This window comes from Camelus ferus, chromosome 13 (genome assembly GCF_009834535.1).
Source record: "Camelus ferus isolate YT-003-E chromosome 13, BCGSAC_Cfer_1.0, whole genome shotgun sequence".
Classification (NCBI taxonomy): Eukaryota; Metazoa; Chordata; class Mammalia; order Artiodactyla; family Camelidae; genus Camelus; species Camelus ferus.
Genome location: NC_045708.1, coordinates 50,666,843 through 50,680,412, shown reverse-complemented (window position 1 = coordinate 50,680,412; position 13,570 = coordinate 50,666,843). Strand labels below are relative to the sequence as shown.

The following is a 13,570-nucleotide window of genomic DNA, read 5'->3' as shown; positions in this document are numbered from 1 at the left end:
CGTGAAAATGGCCTGAAGTCGTGGCAGCTCATCTGGAGAACAAGGGCCGCATGGTAGAGCTGAAATGGTTTTGTGATGAATTTTATGTGAGGGGAAAGGAAGGTAGTGAGGTTGTCCCCCAGGGATTCTGCCCCGGGCAGCTGAGTGGATGGTGGGGACACAGGAGTGGGTTTGGGGTAGGAGATAATCAACTCCACTTGGCACATGCAACTGGTGTTTTCTAGTAGACAGATGACAGGTGGGTCAGGCTAGGAGAGGTATCTGGGCAGAGAAGAGGTGGCCTGAGGAAAGTAGCCAAGGCTTAGGGGGACAGATTGATTTGACCGTGGTCACACAGCTTCTTGATGCCTTTTAACATTTTTCAGCAGGATAACACGTGAAAATGTTATTGCAGTCCCTCGTGCACGACGGTTATGCAGATAAATTGGTGATATTTTGCCTTCACTTGTTTGTTTTCCTCTAACTTGCAAATGAATTGCGTAGGCGGTCCCCCTGCCGTCCACTCACAGTTCCTGACGTTCATTTGCGGTAGTACAATGTGTGGGCTTCAAATGAAAGGCTTAATGCGATTTTCTTCAGGCTGTGGCCAGAAAAATTAGTGAGATTGGAAAATATTAGGTAGCTATACTGCAACTTGCATGGAAAAACACGAACAGCGCAGAAACCTGGGAGCAGGCTACCAAAGCATTGTCTACCCCCAGAGGGCTTTAGGGGCGGAAGAAACCCGGGGCCAGGTTAAACAGCCTCTGCGCAGGCTGTGCCTGTGGTTGGCATTGGCACTGACTGCGTTAGTGATGTGGGTACGGTTTATAGTCACAGGGTGCCCGGAAGCGTGAGAGGTGTGGTCGGTAAAGGCTCTCATAACTGTCATTCAGCCCCATACATTTTCTCAACAAATATTCTTTGAGTACCCAGCTGAAGACAAAGCAAGATGCGAGGTCCTGTGGGAGTTTATAAAGTGGAATGAAGTTAGTGTCCTACCTTAAGGATTTACAGTCTCTAACACAAATAAGAAACATTTCTTGAACTCTTCCATTATGCTAGGCACTGTTCTAAGCATTTAACATGTGTTAAGTCTTTTGATCTTTACAGCGGATGTGGAGGTCACACATTATTACTAGAACTTTCATTATTCAAACAGAAAAGCTTAAGTAAGAAGAGATTAAGACACCTACCCTAAATCCCTAGAACATGTGCTCTGGTTGGGGAGATAAATTGAAGTCTCTGGGAGTGAACCCAAGGGTAATCATCAGTTCGATCCACTAAATCTGAAACCGGCCTCCACCGATCAAACTCACGTTAATTGTTGCTACAAAAAAAGTGCGTGTCCTCCAAGAGCCACGTAGTCTAAACCACAAGAAGTTTGCCCCAGTTGTTTTTCAGGAACTTGGAGTCAGCTGTGTCTAGTCCAAGCTTGAGCCAGTTAAGACTGGTTAGGACCACCAACTCTCCAACTGCGCTTACAGGAGTGTCCCTTCAGTGACCTTTTGACGTCACAAGGCCAAAAACTCCACCCTCAGAACACGCAAACGCTTCCATTATAAGAACAGGCGCGTGAAGAAGCCTGCAGCTTAGCTGTACCTGCGCAGAACGATGATTACTCACCTTTTTCTTATTTCCTATCACCTTTCCCCAAGTTCCCCACGCCTCAGCCTCATCCCACAAATACTCCAAGCCCCTTGCCTTCGAGAGGCTGATTTGATGTTTGTTCTCCCGTCTTCTTGCTTGGCTGCCTTGTGAAAAAAACCCTCTGCTGCCAACCTCAGTGTCTCAGCACTTGACTTGCTGCACGTCTGGCAAGCGAACCTGGTTGGGTAAGAAGAGGCCTGGGTCTTCTGCAGCGGAGCGGGCGAGGAGCAGACACTCGAAGGTAGGAGCAACTGAGACTGTTCCGGGGCAGGGCTAATATGCGGGGAGTGGTGGGAGGTGAGGGGGAAGCAAGGAGCCAACTGGCACAGAGCTGGCACTCCATAAGCATCTGAGGATTTGAGGAAGAAAATACGAGTAAAAACGCACAGATGATATGCTCCTACCAGATTGCCAAAGACCTGGAAGGCCAAGTTAAGGAGTTACACCATTATATAATTATATAGGCAGCGAAGGGATAACAAGGGATTATGTAACATAAGGAATGGTTTTTAAAAATTGACGTGGCAGAGGGTGTAGCAGAATTGTTGAAGGCAGGGGGAGTATATAGTTAGGAGGATTTACAGTTGAAAGAAGACATAAGGGTGGGCTTGTTTCTGCAGTGGACATTCCTTATAACTCCCTTTCACATTTAAAGCAGCACGTGCTCACTATAGGAAATTCAGAAAATACAGAAAAGTGTAAAGATGAAAAACTTCCATGAGATCAATACTCCAAGGTAATTATTGTTAACATGTTCATTTCCAGGCATTTTTCTAGGCGTATATCCTCTAGGTAGGTTGAGAGATAGAGGATGGATGGATGGATAGGTAAATAGAACTGATTGACAAAATTGGAATCCTATTGCTTGTTGTTTTGAATCCTGGGCCCCCCTGCCCCTACCCCCCATGATCATATTGGAAATGTTTCTCCCTTGCTATTAAACATTTCTTTAAACAGCCACGTATTTGGTTGATTGAAATATGATGTAATTTAAGTAATTTGCTATTGTTGGATATTTTCTTTGGTTCCTGTTTTGTTTTTGTACTTGCAAATAGTGCTGTAGGGAACAACCTTGTACTTTAACCTTAGCCTTTGTCTCTGAATATTTCCTCAGGTTTAATTTCTAAGAGTGAAATTACTGGGTTAGGGGATATGAGCATTCTTAAGGTTCTTGATCTGTATTTCTAAATTGCTTTCTGGAAAGACTGCAAGAATTTGCATATCCACCAGCCCTGGGCAAATGTTCTGCCAGTGGGTTATACATTCTGCATCAGCTGTTAAGTATCCAGCCCTGAATTGTGTCGATTATGCCAGGCCGCAGTTTCAAATTGGATTTCAAATATTTTAACTTGGATCGTGTGTCAGATCAGGACAGTTTTTTCTTGAAGCCAGGTTTGTGCAGTGGTCTGGGCATTTGATAAGTAACTATTTATGTTGTGGGAGTAGAAATGTAGGTTGATGTCATCGAGCTCATTGCCCAACAGAAAGGAATGCAACTTGGAGAAGGCTCTTTAAAGAAATGGAAGAACTGCCTTTTCGGACACCTTACTTTTAAGTCAGCTTCAGTATGGGCAAGCCTGATGACTTGAGGCCTGATTACCATGAATTTTTAGCCCTTTTCTGTCTCCTCCTGATGAGCTGGGATTTGGCCAATTCACTTTTCATTAACACCTCCACCAGAGGACTGAAAGACAGAATAAAAGGAAAAGAAAATCAAAGATGCTCAAGCTTTCTTTTTTTTGATTGATGGGGGAACAAAATTAGAAAGTAAGTGAACACTGTAATCATCCCTGCTCTTTGACCCTCAAATCACAGAAAATTGAGAGATTGTCTCAGAAATGATTGGGAAGATTTTTTTTCAATCATAAAGATGCCTGATTTTTCTAGCTCTGGATATTATATGTAACATCTTTTTTAAAGCTCTAACATACAGAAAGCTTCATGTTTCTCTAAGAGGCTCCCAGGATTTTGTCCTCTCTCATCCACTCATCCTCACAGCATGCCCCAGTTTGCTTATCTATATGATCAAGAGGGGATGAATTAGGTTAGTCAGCTCTAACCCCTCTGGTTTTTAGATTCTAACATCTTAATTCAGAATTTGAATGCCCTATGGAGAAAACAGACAGCAAAGAACTCTCATTCCTTGGGATTTATTATAGACAACCTACAGTTCATTCCCGTAACAGCTACTATACTTTAAGGATTCTACAAATATTGTCACATCCAGTCCAAAGGAGGGCAAGTACTGTTAGTAGTGCCCAGATTTACCAATTGAGGCATGAGAGACTGTAAGTAATTTGGCTAAAGTCTCACACAGTAATTTGCAGAGATGTGTTTCAAACCAAGCCAGCCTGGCCCCGAAGTGAGTGCTCTCAACCCCTGTGCTATGCTGTCTCCATAATAGAGCCTTCTTTTCTCAATTAGCCTCTGGATGGTTAAAAGCCTGCTGACTTTGCTTCCAGATAATGACCCCATAACCAGGTCTAAGTCTGGCTGGCCTCAAACTGCTGAGGGGAACACAAGCGTATCTCACTGTGGTAGAGCGAAGCATCAGTAATCTGTTGTTTGTAAAATAACTTTATTCATTTATTGGTATTTGCTAGCTGTGTGACCTTAGGCAAGTTTACTTAACTCTCCCTGTGCCTAAATTTACCTATGTGTCAAATGGATGTGATAATAGTATCCCTCTCAGGGGATTGTTGTGAAAATCAAATGAGTTAATACATGTAAAGTACTCAGAATATTATCTGGCACAGCAAAATTGCTCCTTAAAGTGTTAATATCATTACACTACATTACATTATAAATTACAATTATATGCCAGGCTCTGTGCAAAGCATTGGGGAAACAAGACGGGTGGGTTCCTTCCCTCAGGTCTGGTGGGGGAAATCTTTTGAACAAAAACTGAGCAACGAAAAATGTTAGGAGTCTTAACAAAGGAGAACTACAGGTTGCTCTAGGAGCAACCAATAAAAAGCTCTAACCAGGACTGGAGATCAGGGAAGTCTTCTACAAGAAGACTTAATTTCCCCCCAGGGGTATTTGTCCCTTACTTTCTATATTGCCACCTCTGTTTTCTTCACCCCTGTTATCCAATCCATGAACAAAATCTACAGGCTCTAATTCTAAAATACACCCCAATTTTATTCAGTTCTACCAATACCACCCTTGTCTGTGCCACCAGCTTGGCCACCTTACCTCCTGTAGGCATCTCCAAAGGTCTGCATCCCATGCTGTCTCGCTGTTGTCTCTACTACCCATTCTTCACATAGCATCCAAGGTAGTCTTTTTAAAATATAAGTTAAAATGTCCCAAGGGTTTCTTTTTATACTTAAAATCTAAGCTCCTTACCCATGGCTTATAATGCCCTAGATGATCTGCCCACCTACCTCTCTGCCCTGTGGTATCCTCCTCTCTCTCCATCACAGGGCTCTATGAACAAGGCTTCCTTTTCCTCCCCTTGACTTTACAAAGCTTGTCCCTGCTGCAGGGCCTTTGCACTTGCTGCTGCCTCTCTCTGGAGTATCCTTTTTATCAATGTCATGGCTCAGGTCACTAAGGGGTGATCTAATCAAGGTATATGGCCTCTACCACCCGACCCCCCCTCCCCCTGGGAGCCAGGAGTTCCCTATCCCATTATCCTTTTATTGCCTTTCCAACAGCCACCAAAAGAAATTATCTTGTTCATTCATTGCTTGCTTGTTTTCTCTGTCCCCCCACTGCTAGAATATGAGATCTGTGGGATCTCCCTTTCTAGTCACTGTCCCCATGATCTACACAGTAGTTACTTAATAAACACTTGTGGTTTGAATGACTAAAGTTAATTTAATCTGAATTCTAAAAGAAGGATGAGAGTTAACCAAGTGAAAATGAAGAGCAAGGGTCTTCCAGGCAGGGGAACAATATGTTCAAAGGTCTAGAACTTTTGGGAGAGTATGGCATCTTAAGGGAGCTAAGAATAAGGCCAGTGCAGCCGGAGTACAGGGAGCAAAGGGAGGCAAAACACAAATTGAAGCTGACAAATGAGGGTCAGAGCATGCCGGGGCCTGTGAATCCTGCTAAAGATTGTGGACTTTGGTAAGGGCAGGAGGAAGCTGTTTTAAGGTTTAAGTCACCAACTCAGGTGAGTGTTTCTAAAAGAACTCTCTGTAGCCAATGGGTGGGTTTAGGGTAGATACGTAACACCAGGTCGTAGCTCCTATTCCCTGGCCTCAATCCTGACAAAACCCTGTGGGGTAGGAAAGGAAAGGCTGATTATTCCCAAACTGTAGATTTAGAAAAGCAAAGATTCAGAGAGCACACACAAGTTGCTGATGGTCAGCATGACTACTCTGGCCTTTCCTAGCTTGAAGCAGCCATGACCGAAGGACACAGGGAGGGGCTTAAAGCGAGCACCCAGCTGAACGCCCTTGGCATCTCTCCTCCTCCCTGTCCTAAGGAGGGAGGGCACTGGGCACGACACACGTTAGAACCTGTGCTTATAATAAATCTTCTGCTTCCTTTTGAAAAGACCACCATGAATCTTGTCTCTTAAAGAGCTTCTCTGCTCTGTGCATTTTAACAACCTTCTCTAGCGTAGAAACTTGGACTCTTGTTGTCCATGGTTAAAATTCAAATCTTGGATGAGTAGATATATTATACCACTGAGCTGCAAGTGAGAAGGCCATCCATCCATCTGCCTTCATTTAGGTCGTTCTTTTTCACCTGGAACTGATGAGTTCTCTGCCCTGGTTGGCTTCCACATCACTCTTCGCCCTCCCCCACCCCCGCCCCAAGAATGATGAGAGCCCAGAACTGTGGCTGCTGCAGTGGGACAGAGGGAGGCAACGCACAGCTCCTGAGCCCCCACCAAGTGCCAGGCTTCGGGCGAGGTGCTGTTCATGCCTGATCTCATTTAATCCATCCACGGCAATCCCCTCCCTGTTTTGCTGATGGAGAGATCTAAATCACATGTTTCAGGTAAAACGTACCAACACATTGGAATTAAAGTCAATATTCTCTATTCTGACTACCCCCGCACTGGATCCACCCCCATCATCCCTCACATTGTCAGAACCACCTCCCGGGTGACTCAGCCTCGGATTTTTCTCCCCACTATCTCATGCTCCATTACCATCAGTCATCTGATTGACGCACAAATCTGGTTAGGTTTCTGCCCAGCTCAGAAACATTCCCTGGCTCCCCACTGCCCACAGCTTACTATCTAATAAGGAACAAAACCAATCATGCTAGAAGTACAATAATAGAAGAGGGCTGTTAGGGCAGCGGAAGTGGAATGATTCATGATGCTTTTGCTGCGGGAACAGTGGTGGGGGGCAGGGAGACGTCACAGAAGGCAGCTGAGCTGGGTTTGGTGATGGATAGAGGGGTCCTCTCTGAAAAGGAGGCAGCAACATGAGCAAAGGCACTGAAAGGCGAAAGCCGTGGCTCTGGCTGCCCCTGGGACACATAACTGGTTGTTATTGCGCCATGGAATCTTTCTCTCAGAGCTCTAAGGAGCAGCCTAGCAACAAGCAATGATTTGTTACAGCCAGGCTGTCAGGCAGTTTATCTGATGTTAGTGCCCACGTGAGCTGCATGATGATTTATGAAACTCAATTTCTCCACCAATACAGGCAAACAGATTTAGCAGCACAGTTAGGATGAGCTTGGGGAAAGGCAGCCTCTAGGGAGAGACCAAGGCTACCCTCCCCCTCAGCCCAGCTCCACCTCCGTGGAACACTGAAGCACTGATTTGGATCAAGTCCCTGGAAAACAGAGCCGCAGGGTTGGGTGCTAAGGAAAATGATGAAAAAACCCAAAACAGTGCTGGAATCTGAATGCCACGGTGTGTCTTTGGCTTGTCCCTTTTTGCCTTCTGTGTTTGGCTTTGGAACTCTCTCTCCTGTGGGGCTAAGGAAGGGTTATCTGTGCCCTGAGAAAGTCAGGCAGACACCACAAGGGTATCAATAGGGGGGCTCAGGGAAAGGGAGCCTTCCGTGGTCTCCGAGGCAGTGAGTAGCCTAGACTTACAGCTAAAGGGGAAAAGAGTCCTGAACATTTTCCCAGCTCTGCTTATTGGGACCAAGGGCTCCACAGAGGGACTAGGTCTAAATCATAGCTAATAATAGAGAGGGTCCATTTCCCAAGGCATGTTCTCTTTATGCTGCATTTGAGTAGTTTGGTAGCCCAAGGTCAATGGGAGTTGGAGATTGTCCTTGAGGATAGACCAGTCCCAAAGTTGAGAGTTGCCCTGCTCCAGGGCTACACAGAAAAGTAACAAAGAGGACTCAAATTCAAGGCTGATAATTGGTTGTTCTGGGACTCTCGTGGGCTGACAAGTACCCACAGGAGGATCCAGAAGCAGGGGCATAGATGATTAGCTCCCACTGCATCAGCCAGGAGCAGGACTGCCACTGATAAACGCAATCCTGGTCCTCCTGCCCCTCTGGCCGCGCTTCTACACACCCTTAACGTTTCCCTCTAGGCTTGTGTATGTGTTTAGCCAGCCCATAAGAGTCAATTGATCTACAGATTTAATGCAGTTCCTACAGAAACCAAAGCATGGTTTGGTAGATATAGACAAGCTTATCCTAAAATTTATACGAAAAAAGAAATGTACTAAAATGGCCAAAATAATTTTTAAAAATAGAAATAAAGTATGAATAAAGAATAAAGACTTCTCAATGTTAAGGCTTAATACATAGTTACAGTAATCAAGGCAGTATGAGACTGGCAGAGAGAGAAGCACATGGATCAAGGGGACAGAACAGAGAGCCCAGAAAATGACCTGCAACATATGCCCAACTGGTTTTTGACAAAGGTGCACAAGCAATTCAAGAATGGAGCGACTGGATGTTGTTATGACTGAATTTTGTCCATCCCACCCACACTCCCTACAAATTTATAGGTGGAAGCTCTAACCCCAGTGTGACTGCATTTGGAAGTCAGGGCTTTTAGGTGGTATTTGTGGTTAAATGAGACCATAAAGATAGGGTCCTAGTCCTTATAAGAAGAAGGAGGAAGAGAGATCTTAGATTTCTCATCTCTCTCCCTCCCTCTCTCCTCCCTCCCTTGTGTGAGAATAGAGCAAGAAGGGAGCTCTGGGCAAGCCAGAGACAGGGCCTTCACCAAGAACCCAACTCTGATCTCAGGCTTCTAGCCTCCAGAACTGTGAGAAAATATATTTCTGTTATTTAAGCCACCAGGCTATGATATTTTGTTATAACAGCCTAAGCTGATTAATGCAGACATCTATAGGCAAACAAGGCAAAATAAAACAAAATAAAACAAAAACCTATATGAAAATTAATTCAAAAGGAATCATAGACCTGAATGGAAAATGCAAAACTTTAAAACTTTTAGGAAGAAACATAGGAGAAGTCTTTGGGACCTGGGACCAGATGAAGAGCTCTTGGACTTAACACTAAGTGTATGATCTATAAAAGGAACAATTAATACATTTTCATCAACATGAAAATGAAAATTAAAAATTTTTGCTTTGTGAACAACTTTATTAAAATAAAGATGGAGACAAAAATACAAACCGGAAGAAAATATTTGTAAATCACCTATTGGACAAAGTATTCCTGTCAAGAGTATATAAGGAACTCTCAACTCAACATTTAAAAATTTCCAGGTAAAAAATGGGCAAAAGACACAAACAGACATTTATCAATGAAAATATACAAATGTTAAATAATCACATGAAAACACGTTCAGCATCATTAGCCACTGGGGAAATACAAATTAAAACTAATGATATCACTATACCCCTACCAAAATTGCTAAAAAAAAAAAAAAATGATGATAACACCAAATGCTGGGGAAGATGTAGAGAAATTAGCATACATTGCTGGTAGGAATTTAAAATGGTACAGCTACTATGGAAAACAATTTGGCAGTTTTTTAAAACATTAAGTATAAATTTACATATGACCTAGCAATTCCACTTCCAAGTATATATCCAAGAAAAACAAAATATACTTACACAAAGACTTGTACATGAATGTTCATAGCTGCCAAACAAGGAAATAGTCCTGATGCCCATCAAATGTGAGCAAATAAGCAAGGTGCCTGTTGGTGAATGGATAATTAAACTGTGGTACATCCATACAGTGAAACTGAGTGAAGTACTGCTACATGCTACAACAAGGATGAACCTTATGCTGCTTGTCCCTGCGCTTTGCCTCTCAGAACACCCTTGATGTGTCCGACTGAGAGCCCCATGGACCCAGAGTGTTTGTTGTGTAAATACAACAAAGTATTCAAAGCCATTTCAAACCCCCTGGGGGCCCAGCCATGAATGAGGAAATAGGACCACAGTTCTGTTTTGTTAGTCTTCAGAAACCTTGGGAAAATCTGCATAGAGGTGAAATTCCTGTACAGACAGAAGAAACTGAAGTATTCATCAAGAATGTTTACTTTAATCAAGGATGAAAATCAGATATAAAGCAGTGTAGATTAGGCTGTGTGACAAGGTAATTGCTACCACCCTTAGGGCAGATTCTAGGAAATCAAAGTCTTTGAGTTCTAGGAAGAGTATGGTCGCAAAGTTTAAACTTAAGGGAAACAAAGACGGGCATTTCCAGAAGCAGTGCCTTTGGCTTAATTTGACTCAACAGGGGGATTCTGGCCCAGTCCAGACAGATAAGAATGACAGCTTCTCACTAGCAGTTCTAAGTTGGTGGAACAATCCGTTTGGTTAGTTCTGATGAGGAGGAAGATTCTAGCATGCTAACTAGTTATGTGACCCTGAGCAGCCAGTGTTCCCCAACTTCTTACAGGGACAAGTTGTGTTCAGCCACCTCAAATTGAGCATTAGTAAGTCGGTGATGCCTTCAGATGGTCAAGGCTGCCGCAGCCATACTGACCAGCTCTGGGCGTGCCTAACGTATGCCAGCTGGTGTGGGTAACCCATTGACCTCTATTCCCCATTCAGAACTGCAATTACTCCTGAAGGAGGAGTTCCCAGTAAGTATAGGTCTGTAAACTTACACTAAGTCCCTGCCCTTCATACATTCAGCCAGTCCCTCATGCTGACTGTGTGGTGTTCATAGGAATGTAGTTTGGTGCAGCCATTATGGAAAACAGTATGGAGATTCCTTAAAAAACCGAAACTAGACATACCCTATGATACAGCAATCCCACTCCTGGGCATATATCCAAAGAAACTAATTTGAAAAGACACATGCACCCCAATGTTCAAAGCAGCACTATTTACAAGAGCCAAGACATGGAAGCAACCTAAATGCCCATCGATAGGTGATTGGATAAAGAAGTTGTGGAATATTTATACAATGGAATAACTCAGCAATAATAAAGAATACAATAATGCCATTTGCAGCAATGTGGATGGACCTGGAGATCATCATACTAAGTGAAGTAAGCCAGAAAGAGAAAGAAAAATACCATATGATATCACTCATATATGGAACCAAAAAAACAAACAAAAAAAAACCACGAATGAACTTATTTACAAAACAGAGACAGACATAGAAAATACACTTACGGTTACAGGGAAGGAAAGGGGAGGTGGAGGGATAAATTAGTAGTTCAGGATTTGCAGATACTAACTACTATTTATAAAATACATAAACAGCAAGGTCCTACTGTATAGCACAGGGAACTCAGTACCTTGTAGTAGCCTATAATGAGAAAGAATATGGAAAGGAATACATATATATAACTGAATAACTATGTTATACATCAGAAATTAACACATTATAAACTGAGTATACTTCAATAAAAAAATAAAAATTGATCTTTAGCTTGGAAGTGTATTTGCAGAAAAACTACTATGAATAGTATGTTTAGTATGCAAATTTAGCTGTAAGGTAATTTTCAGGTAATTGCAGTTGAGGAGACCCTTTGTTCTATGCCCCCAAGTTCCGTTCTAGCACTGAGATTCTTTGATGCTAAGATGCTGAGTTGAAATCAAGATTTATCATGGAGAATCACAAATAGAGTGAGACTGCCATTATCTCCCGGTACATTGTATATTCAGATTTTCAGACCTCCCTTTCCTAGAGCTGTCATTATTAAATTATGGCTTTTTGGAGAAATCGTTCCATATTAGAATTTCTATGTTAAATTAAAAAATGAGCTCAGTGACAGAAATCAGAACAGTCCCTCTTGTACCCGTGTTTTGATCTCACTGGAAACATTTCATCCAATGCAAAAATCATAATTGTAGTTTTACAATTTTACCCAGTTCTCTGGCATTCTTAAATTCACTCTCAGGCTTAAAAAGTGGGGGAAGTTGTCGTTCACTGCAAAGAAGTTCAGCTATACTTAGAGAACAAATAAGCCAAACTAGAGAGTTCTAGGAGAGAGCAACATGTGGGTTGCCATTATTTGTTTGCTAAAAATATGTTTACTATAGTAGAACATATTTTCAGACTGCCAAGATGTGGAATCCTCAACTCATTCTTTTAACTCTCCATCTGTTCAGTGCTCTGCCACTTTTATTTTCATAGCATGAAGATAACTTAGTTTCAATAGAACTAGAGACCAAGATTAGAACAAAACATATGTGTATATGTATGTATACACATATATAAAACAAGGTATATATATTCTAAGAAAAAATATATATCTTATGATGTGCAATAGCTTCAGAGAGTTTTTTTTAAAAATAGTTAATTTTTAAAAAATTCTAAAGAGGAGACTCTACCTCCAGTGGTCATGGGTGATATTATATAAAAATGTTTGAAAACCATTTTTTGAGTAAAAGGCAAGATGAAAACAAACTTATGGTTACCAGGGGGAAAGGGTGTGGGGAGGGATAAATTGGGAGTTTGGGATTTGTAGATACTAATTGCTATTTATAAAGCAGGTAAACAACAAGATCCTACTGTATAGCACAGGGAACATTACAATAGCTTGTAATGGCCTGTAATGAAAAAGGATATGAAAGGAAATATATATACACACATTTATGTATAGCTGAATCACTATGCTGTACACGAGAAATTAACACAACATTGTAAATCAACTCTACTTCAATGAAAAAAAAAAGCACTTCCTGGGGGGTAAAAAAGCAAGCTGACACATAGGAGTGTTTGCATGAAGACAAGGAGGTGGCTGTGTCTCCTCACATGGGCCACTTACTTTAGGCCTCCCTTTTCTCATCTTTGAAGTACTATAAGAGATTTAGGAAAGATAATTTCTAAAGTGCCTCTAGACCTAAAATCTATGATTCAGAGTTTTTTTCCTAAATGGATTTGTTCAACAGACAATTGAACACCAGTTCAAAAGTAAAAAGTTTTTACTTTTTTGTTGAAGTATGGTAGAATATACAATGTTTCAGGTGTATGACAACGTGATTCAGTTACACATATCTATATGTATATTCCTTTTCATATTCTTTGTCATTATAGGCTACTACAGTACTGAATAGAGTTCCCTGTGCTATACAGTAGGACCTTGTTCTTTATGTATTTTATATGTAATAGTATCTGCAAATCCCGAACTCCCAATGTATTCCTCCTCCTCCCCCTTACTCCCTATAACCATAAGTTTGTTCTCTATGTCTGTGAATCTGTCTCTGTTTTGTAAGTTCTTGTGTCCTTTTTTTTAGGCTCCATATATAAGTGATATTATATGGTATTTTTCTTTCTCTTTCTGGCTTACTTCACTTAGTATGACTATCACTAGGTCCACTATGTTGCTGCAAATGACATTATTTTTATTCTTTTTTTTTTAACTGAGGTATAGTCAGTTACAATGTGTCAATTTCTGGTGTGTAGCACGATGTCCCATTCATGCATATACATACATATATTTGTTTTCATATTCTTTTTCATTAAAGGTTATTACAAGATATTGAATATAATTCCCTGAGCTATACAGAAGAAACTTGTTTTTTAAAATCTATTTTTATATACAGTAGCTAACATTTGCAAATCTGAAACTCCCAAATTTATCCCTTCTCACTGACCCTTTCCCCAGATAACCATAA

General features: G+C 41.7%; 1 long non-coding RNA gene across 1 annotated transcript in view; it reads left to right on the top strand.

Annotated features, from left to right (window-relative positions):
• Positions 1-1,508: 1,508 nt before the first annotated feature.
• The window catches only part of LOC116668069, a 160,827-nt gene continuing 148,765 nt past the window's right edge, over positions 1,509-13,570 (top strand). The window contains exon 1 of the long non-coding RNA XR_004325147.1: positions 1,509-1,870. This is a non-coding gene — a long non-coding RNA (uncharacterized LOC116668069). The remainder of the gene's footprint in view (positions 1,871-13,570) is intronic.